The sequence below is a fragment of the Pelobates fuscus genome, chromosome 6 (assembly GCF_036172605.1).
Source record: "Pelobates fuscus isolate aPelFus1 chromosome 6, aPelFus1.pri, whole genome shotgun sequence".
Classification (NCBI taxonomy): domain Eukaryota; kingdom Metazoa; phylum Chordata; class Amphibia; order Anura; family Pelobatidae; genus Pelobates; species Pelobates fuscus.
In genome coordinates this window covers 29371446-29389349 of record NC_086322.1, presented here as the reverse complement: position 1 = coordinate 29389349, position 17904 = coordinate 29371446, and positions in this window count along the sequence as shown.

The following is a 17904-nucleotide window of genomic DNA, read 5'->3' as shown; positions in this document are numbered from 1 at the left end:
ACCTCCCATAGGGAACCGGCACTGACTGCTGGGGGGCAGTGCAGACACCTTCCACTGGGAACCGGCACAGACTGCCTGCTGGAGGGCAGTGCAGGCACCTTCCACAGGGAACCGGCACAGACTGACCGCCGAGGGGCAGTGCAGACACCTCCCACAGGAAACCGGCACAGACTGACCACCGAGGGGGAGGGGGGGGGACCGGCACAGACTGACCGCCGGAGGGGCAGTGCAGACACCTCCCACAGGAAACCGGCACAGACTGACTGCCTGGGGGGGGAACCGGCACAGACTGACCGCCGGAGGGGAACCAGCACAGACTGACCGCTGGGGGGGAACCGGCACAGATTGACCACTAGGGGGGGAACCGGCACAGACTGCCCCCTGGGGGGAACCGGCACAGACTGATCGCTGGGGGGCAGTGCAGACACCTCCCACAGGGAACCGGCACAGACTGACCGCCGGGGGGGAACCGGCACAGACTGACCGCTGGGGGGCAGTGCAGACACCTCCCATAGGGAACCGGCACAGACTGACCGCCTGGGGGAAGTGCGGGCACCTCCCACAGGGAACCGGCACAGACTGACCGCTGGGGGGCAGTGCAGACACCTCCCACTGGGAACCGGCACAGACTGACCGCTGGGGGGAACCGGCACAGACTAACCGCTGGGGGGGAACCGGCACAGACTGACCACTGGGGGGCAGTGCAGACACCTCCCATAGGGAACCGGCACTGACTGCTGGGGGGCAGTGCAGACACCTTCCACTGGGAACCGGCACAGACTGACCGCTGGGGGGCAGTGCGGGCTCCTCCCATAGGGAACATCCATTAATGGCTTTAAAGGGACACTGTATGCACCCAGACCACACTCATTGTGGAGGTCAGGGTACAATGTCCCTTAACCCTGCATGTGTATTTATTTATTTATTATTGAGGAACTACGATAATTGCCTCTGAGGGATAACTCCTCCTCTACTGGTCGTCTACCTGAATTAAAATGTAATTTCTGTCCGTTATCTGACGCTATGCGTGAGGACCTCCAGCGTCAGGTTTTTCTCAATAGGAAAGCATTGAACAGTGCTTTCCTATGGCGTAATCCTAATGCGAGCGTGGCCATTGCCGCGCATGCGCATTAGATCTCCTCTGCCAGCGGGTGAGGAGCGTGGGCGGAGCCTGACCCAGAGCCAAGCGACATCGGCGCTGAATTCAGGTAAGTGACTGAAGAGGTTTTAACCCCTTCAGCCGCGAGGGAGGGGGGTTACTGTAGGATTCTACAGTGCCAGGAAAACGGCTTTGTTTTCCTGGCACTATAGAATCCCTTTAAACGCCTCCTTACCACGGGTAAATCGTCAACAGAGTAGGAGATAAAAAAAAAATTAAGTTAAACAGACTGTGCAATAAAGGAAGTTGAAATACTAGATTTATCTCTATATGAAATGTGTAAGGAACTGTGTAGGTCACACGCAGAGATGGTTTGGCTAAGACTGCACAAAGTAAGTGATATAGGTCCTAAATGGCAGGGAATTGAGCAGTAAAACTGCAGAGGCACGATCCATTAAGCTAAAGTTGTTATGGTGCGCATAGTGTACCCAGGGCTGGCCCAAGACAATGTGCTGCCTGGGTCGAAGGATGAAATGCTGCCCCCTCATCACACCCCCTTAAACCTTGCCCTCATCCAGGAGATGCAGTGTGTGCATTGTATGCAGTGTGTATAGTGAATGCATTGTATGCATGTGAATAGTGGATACAGAATGTGTGTGTGCAAAGTGGATGCAGTGAAGTGAGTGCAGTGTGTTTTTAATGGAGTTTGTATAGTGGGTGCAGTGTCAGTGTTTGTGTAGTGGTGTTATGGATAGAAATTAATGGTTTGATCCACAGCAGTGTGTGCAATGTTTGTGTGTAGTGCATGTAATGGATGCAGCGTCTGTGTGTAGTGCATGCAGTGTGTGCAGTGGATGTAGTGTTGGTGTGTAGTGCATGTAGTGTTTTCAGTGTGTTTAGTGGATGCAGCGTCTGTGTGTAGTCCATGTTGTATGTGTAGTGGATGCAGTGTTGGTGTGTAGTGCACGTAGTGGTGGTTGCAGTGTGTGTAGTGGATGCAGTGTCTGTGTATAATGCATGTAGTGTGTGTAGTGGATGCAGTGTCTGTGTTTAGTGGATGCAGTGTTTGTGTGTAGTGCATGTAGTGTGTGTAGTGGATGCAGTGGATGTGTGTAGTGCAAGTAGTGTATGCAGTGTCTCTGTGTAGTGCATGTATTGTGTGCAGTGTATGTGTGTCTGTGTGTAGTGGATGCAGTGCCTGTGTAGTGAATGCAGTGTCTGTATGTAGTGTGTAGCAGATGCAGTGTTTGTGTGTAGTGAATGTAGTATATGCAGTGTCTATGTAGTATGTGCAGTGTATGTGTGTCTGTGTGTAGTGTGAGTTGTGTATGTGTGTGTGTAGTGCATGTAGTGTGTGTACTGTATGTGTGTAGTGCATGTAGTGGGGCTGTGAGGGATGATCAGTTTTTGTATTAAGTGTATTTCCCCCTCCCTGCCTCTTACCTGTGGTCAGGGAGGGGCAGACTAGGTGGTCCGAATGGTTCTTATCTGCCGTCACATTCTATGTTTCATGGTGGTCCAGTGGCACATTTTGCTGTGTCCTGTGGAGAGGTTGCTGAGAGGTATGCTCTTTCCCTGTAGTGTAGTGTCATGTCTTCTCCTCTCACTAGCCAAGTGAGTGTTGCCACGGGTTGCTATGGCAACGCCCTGGGCGACACGTAATACAGACCTGAGCGTTGCCATGGCAACACACAGCAATGCTCTCGCCATTTGCGAGAGGAGCAGATGTGAAACTGCAGGAAGGGGAAATCAGACCTCTGGGCCACCTCTACAGAAGTGCTCATCTGGAGGCAGCAAAGAAAAAGGAAGTGGGAGGGTCCTGCTAAAAAGTTTAGATGACTTTTTGCAGATTGGTTGTTTCTTAATGTTGTTTAAGTTTACATTTCTTTGCTGCTGGAAGTTTCAGTAAAGAAGGTAAAGCAAACATGAAGCTCCCCGTATTGCCATAAAATTGTATTTGTGAAATCCTAGACATATCATGTACTCTGTAAATCAGAACAAATTCATTAATTTATTTTGAAATACTTTTCCTATACTGTACTAATTTATGCACACATTGATATTACCAAAACCTAAACTGTGCTTTTAAAACTATAGTTTCAGGAATACACATTTGTATTACCGACATTATAGTGTTCCTTTAAGTGAAAAGAAAACAAAAATTAGCTTTGTTCTTAAGGGATTAATAAACCTTGTCCTTTCTAGACTCCTCCTCTTTCTTTGATGAGACATCCAAGAGGGTCTAAAACAATCGAAACCAGAAACCAAAGAATGCAACCATACGAACACAAATAGAACCGGATGGATTCATGCTCAAAGAGAGGAGATAGAGTCAAAGCATGACAGCAAAAAATGATATAATTATGCATAACTATGGAATGTCAAACATTGCAACACATTGAGAACAACCATAAACTGTAATAACCCCAAAACAGGCAGAGAATCCCACAAACAAACAGATACACGAGAAGACAAACCTAACCAGAGTAATACAACCCCTGCAGCAACCAGGGGAGGGAGAAAAAGAACAAAGGAAACGAGTGGGGAATATAGTTGCCTTAAAATTAGGATTATTTCTTTACTGAAATTAGAATAATCTGTACTTTTTCAACATGACAGGAGACTTCATATTTTGCTTTTTTATTTTTGTATTCGTTATTTTTGCAGTGGCAGATCGCATGGCAAATTAACAGTGTGGTTTTTGTAAAAGCCATGTCATAGTACATATATCGACAATGCAGTACAGAAAGAGAAAAGTCAACAGTCATTTAGTTAAAACATGCATTTCTTCATGTTGCAGTGATCGGCTTGGTTGCAATCCGTCAGAGCTTAATTTTGTAGTTATAGGTAAAAGAAGAGCAGTAACAGATAACAAATGGCCTTAGAAATTAGTGTATCTAACATAATATGTAATAGCGGAGCTGTGTTTGTAGAAGTGTTAGTTAATGACAATGGTAGTGTATCGTTGTCATAGTGTGTTATGCTTGTGCGTTGTGATCAGCATCTGCTTGCATTGGGTAGGTGAAGAACGGTGTATAACAATGAAAGTAATAACAATATAATTAACATTTCATGTCACAATGCTGTTTAATACTAAATGTTGCCATTATGGGATGGTTCAATTGACTGGAGGACATCAGGGGGTAGTGGTCTAGTAAATATCGCCCAGATGTGGTCCCTTGGTGGGTTCCAGGTTTAGGTTGGGTGTATGAGGACGGCCGTGATACATCTTTGTGTTCTCGGTTTAAATGGTTGTGGATAGGTAAAGAGAAAATTTCAGCAAACATAACCAGGGGTAGGATTAAATCTGGGGGGATAGGGGTCTGGGGATGCCTTAGCTGTATATTGTGAAGCTCTTGTGAGGGTGTCTCTCTGGTGTCTATGTATGGTGTATGGTTGTCTCAGTGTGGGGGCGCTTTGATATTCTTGACATATCCTGTGGCCCCATCTTATTGTGTCATGGGATCTGAGGTGTGGCAGAAGGAGGGGTAATAGTGGGATCGGAGGGTTAGGGTTTCAGTGTTCCAGGGGCATCTGGTGCGCTGGGGGTCTGTCCTGGGACTGTGCAGTGGGGTGTGTGGCTGGTGTGTGTGTGTATACATCCCAGCACCTGTAAGTCCTGTGGTAGGTCAGGGGCTGGATGGGGGTCCGTGTTCAGCATGGGGTTTCAGTTCCTGCTGGTCTTGTGTGGGATAGGAGTATAACGCATCTCCAGTCGGAGTGGAAGGGGTGGGACAGGCACACGGGAAAAGGGGAAAGTGGGCGGAGGGGCAGCGTAGGAGAGGGCATGTTTTGCTTTTTTAACACTCCAAAGACAGTTTCAGTTTCTTCCCTAGTCCAGCCGGCAAAATTAAGAATATCCATCAAGGAAAATGCACCCAAATGCAGCACATCATAAACTGAATAAGTACCAAGAGGAGCGTCCACCCCAGCTAGAGAAAAAATCCACCGAATCCAATGAGGCAGCACGATAGCCGACACTGGATAATAGGGTTTCAAATACGATATGAGAAGCTGGCCTGAACACAAAGACAACAAGATAGAAGTAACTGGAACATACTGCAAAAGAGCCCTAGCAATTCAAGATTTGGGCTTTATAGGAAAAAGGGGATAGAAAACTGGAGACCAGTCTGACCTAGTCCTATGTGAGTTGGTAAAAGTCACCCCATGTGGAGAGAAGGAAAAACCATTTACATCAAAAGAACAAACATCAGCTACTCGCTGGAAAGAGACCTTTCTAAGAGACCTTAGAAAAATTATCTTTACCCAGCCAATCCCGAAGGAAATGAATAACCAGAAACGTGTCCCAGAGATGTGTGTACTTAGGACCCAAAGGATGCAAAAATCGAATGGTCCGCAACTGGCCTGAACAGAGAAAGCAAAAAGGTTAAACACAGAAGAAGGGAAAATAAGAGCCCTTCCACCCCCTGTTACACCAAAGCGGTCTTGTGAAATAGGGAAATATTTCCCTCCTCCCACCTATCGAGAAGCAATAAATGCTAGGAAAGGGGTAAGATGAAAAGCCCCCCAAGCCCAAGAGTGGAGATAAAGAAGGGGACATGAGGGGGAGGGACAACAACAAGATACAACTAAGCAAATGGAGCATACAATAGAAAATATAGGCAGATAGAGAACCAGAACTCTGACCTGTGCTTGGCAGGAGCAGCAAAGAGGAGGAGGAGTCTAGAGAGTGCATGGCTTATTACTGTTTGTTTTTTCTATGATTGGTTACTTTTTGTTTCTAGGGTAATGTTGCAACTGTGGGGGTGCCATAATGGAAGTTAAAGGAACACTATAGTCACCTAACTTACTTTAGCTAAATAAAGCAGTTTTAGTGTATAGATCATTCCCCTGCAATGTCACTGCTCAATTCACTGTCATTTAGGAGTTAAATCACTTTGTTTCTGTTTATGCAGCCCTAGCCACACTTCCCCTGGCTATGATTGACAGAGCCTGCATGAAAAAAAAAACTGGTTTCACTTTCAAACAGATGTAATTTACCTTAAATAATTGTATCTCAATCTCTAAATTGAACTTTAATCACATACAGGAGGCTCTTGCAGGGTCTGGCAAGCTATTAACATAGCAGGGCATAAGAAAATCTTAATTAAACAGAACTTGCAATAAAGAAAGCCTAAATAGGGCTCTCTTTACAGGAAGTGTGTATGGAAGGCTGTGCAAGTCACATGCAGGGAGGTGTGACTAGGGTTCATAAACAAAGGGATTTAACTCCTAAATTGCAGAGGATTGCGCAGTGAGGCTGCAGGGGCATGTTCTATACACCAAAACTGCTTCATTAAGCTAAAGTTGTTCAGGTGACTATAGTGTCCCTTTAAACAAAATATAAAGCCTCCTCTTATGTTGTAAAATCACTCTTGATGGTCTATAAATAGATATATATTTTTAAGTGCTGAATTTTTGCATTTTTGAAAGGTACCAGGTTAAATGGATAAAATATTCTCATATATTTGAGGAAAAGCAGTGAGTGATCTGTTGCTACTTTTAGACATTATAAGGTTAACTATATTACTTGTCTGTCCAATTATAATGTCATGTTAAACTAATTAAATGAATCAATATACCAGAGGTTAAACTGAACAACTGGGGGTAGGTTTAAAAAAACAAAAAACCAAAACCAAAAAAAAAGCCCTCTAGGGGTGTTCTATAAAATGCAGAATAGATAGCAACCCTAGCTCAAAGTCAAAGTGACTTCGGTGAGGGCCTCAATTTAGTCATTATGGATCTAACCCTGGCATCCCTGTTCTGCTTCCCACATCCAACGTCTGCTACATTTTGTGGGATGTGAGGTTACATGATCAGGGACAATATTGAGTAGTGTGTATAAATTATAATGTAGCCCTATGATGACACATGTTTTCAGTGTTAAAATGAATGGATAGACTTTCTTAAAAACGCAACAAGATTCTTGCAAGATTTAGTAGATCAGATTAGTTAGTAGTATCCTGTATAAATATTGCAAACATCTGTAGCATAAGTAAGGTAAAGGTGGCATCCATAAGGTGGCATTCTGAATTGTTCTGACAAAAAGTCACTTTACTGGCACACCTAACACTCCACACAACATGCACACAAATGTATATTCACAGACACATACCAAGACACATGCTGCACACATAGATATACACTGCCAGACACACACAGATGCAGACTGCCAGACATAGATACAGAGACTCATACATAGATAGATTCACATGTCCTGCAACACATATTTATCTCTAAAACCACAATTCACACACAGTTATACACTGCTAGACACACTCTCAGATATACAGTGCCACACACACATTGCCACAGATAGACAATAACATATTGCCACACATGCACAAATGCGTACTAATAGTGATATAAACACACACAGATGCATACACACACACACACACTGCCTTATACAGATGTATGCATACCACCATGTTCACACACATATACACATTGGTAAGAGTAAGTCCTGCATTGGGAGACTAACACAGTGTTCAGACTTTGAATTCGTACAAGTCAGTTTTTATTTTTTACTTTGCTGCTCAGCTGTTCCTGAGGAACTTTATCCATTCCTTGACTTGGAAAGAGTGAGATGTTTAAATAGAGATATTAACCAAGGGACAGGTCAGAGTGTCCTCTACCAGCTAAAGACATAAGCTGGGGAAGACATATGGACCCTTCACCTGTAAATAGTAGTTCTATGCCTTATGGACGAATAAAGGTTTTACCAAATATATATTTTTTGGCTTTTAGGCTACTAATTTATCTTAAGTTGTACTTATTCCTAGACCCTTTTTATCCTGTGAGTGCAACTTAAATAAAGCTGCTAATGTTGTCTATACTTTTACACTAAATGTATGTTTCTCTCCTTCCCTTTCATGTATTGAACGTGAGGAAAGAGAAGATAAGAAGGTCATATATTTAAAAGCCTTTCTACATGTATTGTCAATGGTACCATGGTGAGTGCAATATATCACCTCGATATCCTTTTGGTGTCATACAATATCATACTATTTGCGTTATTATTTCTTTATTTCTATAGATTGGTATGCATACATGCATTTGTACATAAAAGTATATTTACATCCATCCACACTCCTATTAGTGTGCAGGGGGCTGGAGCAAGTTGTAGGCCCCTGTATCCCACACAATGTGCTCTTGGAGTAAGTGGTATTACATATCTTTTATCCTGCACAATGCTACCACTCAAGGTAGGATTCCAGCTCTCCTGTTTGGGGAGATATTTACATTCACCAATAGAGATGTCCCGAACAGTTCGCCGGGAACTGTTCTCCGGTGAACATAGCTTGTTCGCGGTCGCCGCCTTCTTGTCGCATGAATGCAGGCAGTGGGACTTGGTCGTAGAGTGTCTGGAACTCTAAGTCGGACACTCGACCTTCTGAACACCGGTAAAATCATATGAACGCCTGCTTCTTTCCGCGACAAGCCAGGAGAGCGCTGTTTGGTAGGTTTGTTCGCATCATTGAGTAAACTTTGACCCTGTACCTCACAGTCAGCAGACACATTCCAGCCAATCAGCAGCAGACCCTCCCTCCCAGACCCTCCCACCTCCATGACGAATAGGGGGCGGTCCGAACATCACATATGTTCACCCGCCGTGGCGACCGCGAACAAGCTATGTTCACTGGCGAACAGTTCCCGGCGAACTGTTCGGGACATCTCTATTCACCAACTGGACATCCTACTTTTAAGAGACCCCAAGTGAACTTGGCACTGGATCAGGCATTTTAATAGAGCTTTAACAATACTGCTCTGATGGCAGACCCGAACTTGGGAAGCACATTTACTAAATCAACATAGATGAACTTAAAATATATATTATATATGGATTATTTGTTCCTACCTGTGTTTTTAAAATCAATAAACTTTATGAGAGAACATTATAACACTCAACAATGGTCCTAAAATCCACCTAAAGATGTTCCACATAATTGCAGAGAACCATTGTGTGCCTACTGCTTTCTATTCTATTCAAACTAAAGTCCATCTGTATTAATGTGATTAAATTCTAATTTAAGTACTGAGACTATCTGGCACATGACAGTCTGTAATGGGCAGATGTAGCTACTTAGCTCCGGTGCTTTGTGGACTCTACACCATTATTAGTTCTGTCACTAATAGGTAGCTAACTAGTCTATAATGTATTTTAGTATACTAATATCATATTATATATTTATAATAGACTTACATTGTGAGTGCAATATTTTATTTTTGCCTCTGAGAAATATTTTTTTTGTTTTATTCCTTTCAGGTCTAAGCACAATGACATAACATTTTGGGAAAAATATACACCCTAAAAGTCCAGCACTTGAGGTCAATATGGCAAATATCTCTACAGCCACCATGTATTTCCCTTTGGTGCTCACGTAGACCGGGATCATTGCAATCCAAACACTGCAGAATACCAGCATGCTGAAGGTGATGTACTTGGCTTCATTAAAACTGTCCGGTAATGTCCTGGCTAGAAAAGCTATAATAAAACTAACAGCTGCCAGGAACCCCATATAACCCAGGACAGAGTAGAAGGCAATAACTGAACCTTCATTACATTGAACAATGATCTTTCCTGAATAAGAGTGTGTGTCCAGCTCTTGAAAGGGTGGGGAAAAAGCCAGCCACATAGTACTAATTAAAACTTGGATGATTGAACTCAAGAAGACTACTAAATTGGACACTTTCACATTGACCCAGTGTTTCCAGACACTGCCAGGTTTGGAGGCTTTGAAAGCAAAGTAGATCATGATAGTCTTGCCCAAAATTGAAGAGATTGCTGTTGAGAAGAAGACACCAAAAGAGATCTGACGCAGCATGCAGGTTAAATCCTCAGGCTGACCGAGGAACAAAAACACACAGAGGAAGCTCAGCATGAGAGAGACTAGAAGGGTGAAACTAAGATTTTTGTTATTAGCTTTAACAATAGGTGTATCCCTAAACATGATAAAGAGTATTAATATAATTAAGGTAATCATAAAAAATACTACAGAAGCAAATGCAAAAACTGCTGCAATTATATCTTCATTGTAAGAAAGAAATTCCACCAGTTTAGCCAGACACTGATCTTTCTTCTCATTCGGCCATTCAACTGCAGGACATCTGATGCAGTTTTCACTGTCTGATAAAAAGAAAGAAAGTTTAACGAAACCTCACATAGTTATTACATCTCACATAAAGACAGAGCAAAATACAGGGTGCAGTTTCTAAGATGTAACAGATATGTTTTTCCCAAATAGCACCACATTCTACCTAATATGATCCTGAGTTTCTAATGTGATAAACATCAACAGCTATGAAACGACACCCCAGACCCCTAATACGCTTAACTTGCTAAAAACCTTTATGTGTGAAGAGTGTGTCCTATATTTTCATTTTGCAAAAAGTGCAAATTTCAATAGAAACTGACCTGGTTTTATTAACCTGGTTATACATCCTTGGCTTTCAAGCAGACAGCAGGCTATGCTACTTCCTGGTTTGGTTATCTCACTGGAGCTAAACTCAAGAGGCAAATTGACCAGAGCACCTGCCTTTCGGAGACTTCTCATTGAGCTTCATTGGGAAGTCTGTGCTTGGACAGCCACAGAAAGTCTGGGCAGAGTTAGAAGGGGGAGGGAGGGTTGTAAAGATCTGCAGCTTTTGCAAGCCTTTTTTTTAGATATAACTCCAATGAAAAAGTGCATAATTAAAAACACGCAGGTTTTCATCCAAGGCATATTTACTTAATTGCTAAAATTATATAAAAAAAGTAAACATAAAAAGAGTTATTGTAAGCTTGTTAGAATAATTTGGTGCTATAAACATGCTAATAATAATAGTAAAAATACATCAATTGTAATAGATATTGGAAAAAGAGGTGAGGCCAAACACGATGCAAATCCTCACAGAGCAAATACAAAAAAATACTATTATGCATCACCCGCAGAGCTCATGATGGACTTTAACCCCTTAAGGACACATGACATGTGTGACATGTCATGATTTCCTTTTATTCCAGAAGTTTGGTCCTTAAAGGGAGACTCCAGGCACCCAGACCACTTCTGCTCATTGGAGTGGTCTGGGTGCCAACTCCCACTACCCTTTACCCTGCAAGTGTAATTATTGCAGTTTTTCATAAACTGCAATATTTACATTGCAGGGTTAACTCCACCTCTAGTGGCTGTCTATTAGACAGCCACTAGAGGTCACTTCCTGGGTTCTAGCACAGGTTTCCTGTGCTAGAGCGTTGCTGGACGTCCTCACGCTGTGTGAGGACCTCCAGCGTCGCTCAAAACCCCATAGGAAAGCATTGAAATGATTTTTCAATGCTTTCCTATGGGGAGACGTAATGCGCATGCGCGGAATTTCCGCGCATGCGCATTAGGTCTCCTAGGCCTAATAGTTTTTCTGGATAGTTTTTCTGGCACTGGAGTTTCCCTTTAAGGGGTTAAGGGAAAAAGAGGTTGAGGGGATATGCTATTTAATATGTGGGCTAACAGCATCTTGATCCAAGTAGAGCTCTCATGGAATGAGAAGGAGTAAGATGAGGATTATTTTCCTATTTTGTTGCAAATGTAGAAAGAGTTTCAAACTGTCTTTTCTGCCTTCTTTTGGGTCAACAGCAGAAACTTAATGTCTCCCCTGAAGCTCCCACCCGTGGGTGACAGGTGATACCTCTAATTATAATAAGTGGGGAGAGACTTAGTCTCCTCCACAATCCATCTGAAGTCAGTGGGTGGGGGCTCTAATTATAATAAAGGGGAATCTGATGTCCCTCCCAGCCTCCATCCATAGGCTGCGGGTGAGGGCTCTAATTTAAAAAAATTAGTGACTAACTCTCCCACCAAGACCCCACACATGGGCGGGTTCAAATAGTACTACATGAAGGGGACCTATAGTTCTCCACTAGTTCCTAACAATGGATGGCAGGTTGGTGGGCAAGCCACGAAAGAGCTGTTTTAAAATCTTGCTTACCATAGTATCTCATCACATCTAGGTCTTTATTTAATTTTATTAGAAAAAATAGATTTATTGACTGGATTTGGATACTATGTTTATCACATCTTGAATGGATTTAATGCCAGATAAAATTCTAGCAGCCAAACTTTGAATTGGGTCAGTTTCTCAAGAAAAACACTCTGATAAATGTGCCTTGTGAGCACATTTTTTGCCCTTTTTTCAATTACTTACCCTGTTAGTCATGAAAAAAAAGAAACAAAATAAAAGCTGTGGAAGCTAGCCTCCTGCCCACCGACTATGGGCCATATACATACTGCCAAACTCACTATTTTCCATTCTGTTCTTAAGACATTTCCCTCCTGATTTGTTTTTATAGTTTCCTGAACAGAAACACTTTCCCTGCGTTCAGTAGATAAATCTACCGAACACCGATCACCCCCTGGCTGATGAACTACAAAGAAACCACAGACTTAAGTGCTCTCTCTCTGGGTGGCCGCCATTCGTATAACCGAATGCCACGTGCTGGAGCAAACAGGGGCCATCTTGTCGCATGAATGCAGGCAGTGGGACTTGGTCGTAGAGTGTCTGGAACTCTAAGTCGGACACTCGACCTTGTGAACACCGGTAAAATCATATGAACGCCTGCTTCTTTCCGCGACAAGCCAGGAGAGCGCTGTTTGGTAGGTTTGTTCACACAAACGAGGCGTACAAACACTACCTACGAGCCAGGGGGACCCATGGATAAGTTTTGCACCCGGGCCCCATGGATTGTGTGTACGCCACTGACCAGATATATTGGATATCTCTCCCTCTGAACAAAGCACACAGTTATAGCAGCAGGCCAGATTTCCATGTCTCTGTATTTTTCTGTATCCAGGCAAACAGCGCTCTGAACATTGAGATGTTGGGATCTATAAACAAGAAACATGAAATGTACTATTTGATATTGATATCAGTCATTATTAATTTACACATAGTCATTTACCCATAAATGCACACAGTCATATACACATTCATTCGGCTGTGTTGACAGTCCGTAATTGGAAAAGTGGGATACACCCTACTAATTCTCAAATTTGTGAAGCCATTCTCCAAATTAAATAAATGGAATGTTTGGTGCATACAGAAAGTGACACACTAGCCATTTACTTAAAAACTGGATGGCAGATGTCGATTACTGGGGGACAGCTATATCTGATTCCACTTAACGTGTGAGCTCCCACGCAGGCCACTCCCTCTAGAGTCACGTACACTGGTCATCCACAAAATTAAAACCAACTGCCTAATATTGTGTAGGCCCCCCTCATGCTGCCAAAACACCTCTGAGTTGAGGCATGGACTCTCGAAGACCTCTGAATGTGTCTCTCAGACAGCCACTAGAGGTGATTCCTTGATTCACATGTAGTTTAACTCTGTGAAACGAGGCTGGATGTCCTCACGCTTTTCAGGATGAAGTTGTAGGATGAAGAGAACAATCCAGCACTAAAGGACCTCAGTGCTGGAATCAGGTAAGTTTCCTTTAATGCTGAATGGCAGGACAGCGCCAGGGGACTCCACAGCTACTAATTATTAAAGTGAGCACTATAGGTACCCATACCATTTCAGCTCATTGAAGTGGTCTGGGTGCAGTGTCCCAGGTCCCTTAACCCTGCAAAGGTAGTTATTTGGTTTTGGTTGCTTAATTGATGTTGGACATCCTCATGCTATGCAAGAGGACATCCAGCATCATGTAAAACCCCATAGGAAAACATTATACATAGAAATACAGAAACATAGAATGTGACAGCAGATAAGAACCATTCGGCCCATCTAGTCTGCCCAATTTTCTAAATACTTTCATTAGCCCCTGGCCTTATCTTACAGTTAGGGTAGCCTTATGCCTATCCCACGCATGCTTAAACTCCTTTACTGTGTTAACCTCTACCACTTCAGCTGGAAGGCTATTCCATGCATCCACTACCCTCTCTGTAAAGTAATACTTCCGGATATTATTTTTAAACCTTTGCCCCTCTAATTTAAGACTATGTCCTCTTGTTGTGGTAGTTTTTCTTCTTTTAAATATAGTCTCCTCCTTTACTGTATTGATTCCCTTTATGTATTTAAATGTTTCTATCATATCCCCCCTGTCTCGTCTTTCCTCCAAGCTATACATGTTAAGATCCTTTAACCTTTCCTTGTAAGTTGTATCCTGCAATCCATGAACCAGTTTAGTAACTTTCAAAGTATCAATATCCTTCTGAAGATACGGTCTCCAGTACTGCGTACAATACTCCAAGTGAGGTCTCACCAGTGTTCTGTACCATGGCATGAGCACTTCTCTCTTTCTTTCAAATCATTAAGTGTTCTTGCATAGCATGTGTGTTATCTCACATATGTATTATTAAGTGTTCTTGCATAGCAAGACCAGTTAATGTTATCTCACATATATATTATCATTCGTATTAGAGCCAAATTTACCACCCTAACTCCTCCCACAGTTTTTACACTACATAGACAAAAATAAACCAAAACGCGCGGATTGTTCCCGATTGGTGTGCTATTACTTTGTGGAACGTTTCGCCGAATGGTTCACGGAATATCGTCGTTCTTGAGGCAAAATTGGTCCCATAGGAATGAATGGCAAAATGTTCAAAGCTAGAGTGGGAGTTGGCAAAAGCTGAAAAATCAGGACATGATTTCTAAACTGCCACCACTCCCTCATTTTCAAGCCCACCTACACAAATCTTATATCAAAATGTTCAGCTATCCCTGCTGCCACTAGAATTGTCCACGGCTAAGCCATAGTCCTGATAGTTTTCACAATATGACCATTTGTTTGCAACTCATGCTGTCCATTGACATTCATTGAAACTCCACTCTAGCCAGCTCAAATTTGAAGGGCAATTTCTAAACTGCGACTGTGCCTTCATTGTTAATATTTCAGAGACATATGCATCAAAATGTAGGTCTGGGTCTTGGGATTCTCACAATATAAAGCTCTTCGCTGTAGAATTTATAGTTTTTAAAATACGACCGTTTGAAGATGGCAACCGCCAAAATACTCTGACCTGTGCCAGGCTGGAGCAGCAAGTGATGTCACAGACAGGGCCTTTTGTACACCTGCTAATGTTTTTATAAATGTACGTTTTAATGTAACTGTAAAGCACTTTGGGCAACAACGTTGAAATTAAATGTGCTTTATAAATAAATAATAACAGTTACCCCGCCCACTCCAGTTGTAGACTACTGGTGGAGGCAAGAACACTTCACACAATTTCACCAGAAATTGTATCTTTTCTAGTTTTTATTGAGTTTTAAAAAGACATAACAAGTCACAGAAATGATAAAAAAAGATTTTGAATATAGATTACAATATGAGGGAAATAACAATAATAATATATGCATCCATAATACTTAAGAGAAACAATAATAATAAAAAATATATATATATATATATATATATATATATATATGTTTTTACATAAAATATAAAAACTAATATATATAGAAATTCAATATAATAAAAATAACAATAAATAAAATAAAATATCTTTCTACTGCTACTACCTCTCCCTATACAATCAAGCATTCTGTTAGCATTTCCTGCTGCTCTATTACATTGTCTGCCTACCTTTAAATCATCAGAAATAATAACCCCTAAATCCCTTTCCTCAGATGTTGAGGTTAGGACTCTATCAAATATTCTGTACTCTGCCCTTGGGTTTTTACGCCCAAGATGCATTATCTTGCACTTATCCACATTAAATGTCAGTTGCCACAACTCTTACCATTTTTCTAGTTTACCTAAATCATTTGCCATTTGGCTTATCCCTCCTAGAACATCAACCCTGTTACATATATTAGGATCATCAGCAAATAGACATACCTTAACATCAAGACCTTCTGCAATATCACTAATAAAAATATTAACGAGAATGGGTCCAAGTACAGATCCCTGAGGTACCCCACTGGTGACAAGCCCAAGCTTTGATTATACTCCATTGACTACAACCCTCTGTTGCCTGTCACTCAGCCACTGCCTTACCCATTCAACAATACTGGAATCCAAACTTAAATATTGCAGTGTATTGATAAGCCTTCTATGTGCAACAGTGTCAAAAGCCTTACTGAAATCTAGGTAAGCAATGTCTACTGCACCACCCTGACCTGAAAACAAATTTCCCTTTAATGTTCTTGTGTGTAAATGGATGTTTAACTATATTATTTGTCAAAATCAGTTTTTTGTATCTCACAGTTTCTATATATTCTAAAGTATGTAACAAGTTACTTCTCACTTAGTTTTCCAGCTACGGGCTTCAATATTTCTCAGTTTTAAGTCTTGAGAAGTTGATAACGCACATTTGCTGATTTGTATTATTTTCTTCTATAATTAAGCGACTGATGAGTTGGGATGAACATCTGGAATTAAATGGTTAAGAATCTACTCCAGCATGGGCCATGTCTTTTCTTATGAATATTAAAAGATCTGAGTTTTATTTCTGCAACTCCTGTTCTTGATTTCATCCATGTTTCTACTAATACCATGTTTGATTTTCAAGTATTTATATCCTTTTTCATAAATTACATTACCAATGAAACCTGGATTTGCTCCAACTCCTCTCATATATTATGTTGTAGGTAGATGTCTGAGATACATTTTGTAATAAGAGAAACAGGAGGGTTGCACTCAATCACAAAATTTAACACAGGGTGCACTGAGCATGGGTCAGCAAACCCCATACAAGCTATATAAATAAAAAACAATCTCAGGCACTCACTGTTATATCTTCAAGGCAGTTTCGACCTGTACCCAGGTCTTTATCAAGCTTGATAAGGTGAAGATATCACAGTGAGTTATCAAGATACATTTTGTGTCTACAGCCTTTGGAATTCGATTTGTCTCGAAATTCACCCAATATTTAATAATGACTAGTCTTGCATTGAGAAGTAGTTATCACGAATTCCATTTGTCATCGTGGCAATCATAAATGATTTGGACATTGCAGTCATATTTTCTAGAACATTATAAATACATTTCTAATATACTTTAAAAAAAAAAAAAAAGTAATAATAAAATATATATATGGTCAAAGACATAATAAATATTCTGACCTGATTATGGTTGTACTTCCATTTTATTATTTTTGAGTTGATTTTCAATTGCTGACCCTCTGGAGCTGACTCTTTAAAAGTACCCACAGTATTAAGAGATCCAGACTGATTGGAAAACCAGTTGTAGTTTTGAATTAAATAAGGAAATGCCAATTCCCCATATTCATCAAAAAAAGTTTTGCTTAAGTTAAATAAATCTTTAACCTTTTTTATGTTGTGATATATCTATAATGCAAAAGTGAATATTGCATCAAGTTAATTTAGAATGTTTAAAAAAAAAAAAAAAAAAACAACGAAAAACAAATATGAATTGAATATTTGGTTTTGGATTTCAATTTTACAGAATGTGCCCTCTTTAACCCCATAAGGACCCCACTGAGTACCCTTTAATGAAGTTAAGATGGCAAGGAATGTCCTAACATTTTGACATGAGCAGGGTTAAATCCCTATTTACACCAGGGAGACTCTCTATCAGCTGTCCACTTGACCCTCTGTCCACTTGATAAAGCCCCAGAAAGTGAAATGAATTGTGCCTTTTAAAGCGTTTGTCTTTTATAATAAAGTGTTGTTTGGCGACCTCTATTTTAAGTTTCAACATACTTTTTTTTTAGTAATTTTGCCTTTTTAGTTTGGTTTGTACCTGGCATCCTATTCCTGTCATTAGGTACATTGGCAGACAACTTACGAATCCAAGGTGGAGATTATACCACCTACACCCGATACACAGAGTATGTTGTGTCTGCTCTCCAGAATGTGAGTACGTTTTC